The sequence below is a fragment of the Anopheles stephensi genome, unplaced genomic scaffold (assembly GCF_013141755.1).
Source record: "Anopheles stephensi strain Indian unplaced genomic scaffold, UCI_ANSTEP_V1.0 ucontig20, whole genome shotgun sequence".
Classification (NCBI taxonomy): domain Eukaryota; kingdom Metazoa; phylum Arthropoda; class Insecta; order Diptera; family Culicidae; genus Anopheles; species Anopheles stephensi.
The window spans coordinates 56,451-57,500 of record NW_023405125.1 but is presented as its reverse complement, the minus strand read 5'-3'; the positions used below and the strand labels follow the sequence as shown (position 1 = coordinate 57,500).

At 52.9% G+C, this 1,050-nt stretch overlaps 1 non-coding gene across 1 annotated transcript; it reads right to left on the bottom strand.

Moving 5' to 3' along the window:
- Positions 1–158: 158 nt before the first annotated feature.
- On the bottom strand, positions 159–316 carry LOC118515893. Its single transcript, XR_004907500.1, has one exon. It is a non-coding gene; the product is annotated as a 5.8S ribosomal RNA (ribosomal RNA).
- Between the last annotated feature and the right edge of the window lie 734 nt (positions 317–1,050).

Sequence of the window (1,050 nt, the reverse complement as noted above, 5' to 3'; positions counted from 1 at the left end):
GTACCATACCTCGTATGTCTCTCTGTGTTAGCACTCTCACTTTCAGCGCCCACGGTCCCGACAAGGATGCGGATCCGAGCACGCCATGCTGCGACAGCCTACCCCCCTATGATGGGGTCAGGACGGTCAGTTTGGTTAGAGTGTTGAGATAACTTGGTAGGCACTCAAGGATGTGTGCATCGGTCGGGTTGAGTCGTCCGATGCGCCATATGCGTTCAACGTGTCGATGTTCATGTGTCCTGCAGTTCACATTCTGACGCGCATTTAGCTGCGGTCTTCATCGATCCATGAGCCGAGTGATCCCCTGCCTAGGGTTTAACGTACACACCGAACTAGTTGATGAATGGAACCGACGTCCATCCATCCATTATACACATACCAACACACAACTCTGGTTCCCTAGTACCACACTGCAGGCGCCCACGGCCCCGACGGTTGCGGAGCCGAGCACGCCAAAGTGCGACTGTCGATCACCCCGTTGTGACACGACAATCAGTCAGTGTATAAGGTACCCGGTACTACCAAAGTGTGCATCTTTACTGACCTTCGCCGAGGCAGTGGTATGTGTATCCCTTTGAAAGAGTTGCTTTCGCTCAACTCTACCAAGTGTGCTACACCATCTTGTGGTTGTAGCGTGCGCGTCAGCATATTGTGCCGACGATGCGTTTGGCAACCTCACTCCCGGACTTGTTTGATCGGTAATGATATGTCCATTATACACAAACCAACACACAACTCTGATTCCCTAGTACCACACTGCAGGCGCCCACGGCCCCGACGGTTGCGGAGCCGAGCACGCCAAAGTGCGACTGTCGATCACCCCGTTGTGACACGACAATCAGTCAGTGTATAAGGTACCCGGTACTACCAAAGTGTGCATCTTTACTGACCTTCGCCGAGGCAGTGGTATGTGTATCCCTTTGAAAGAGTTGCTTTCGCTCAACTCTACCAAGTGTGCTACACCATCTTGTGGTTGTAGCGTGCGCGTCAGCATATTGTGCCGACGATGCGTTTGGCAACCTCACTCCCGGACTTGTTTGATCGGTAATG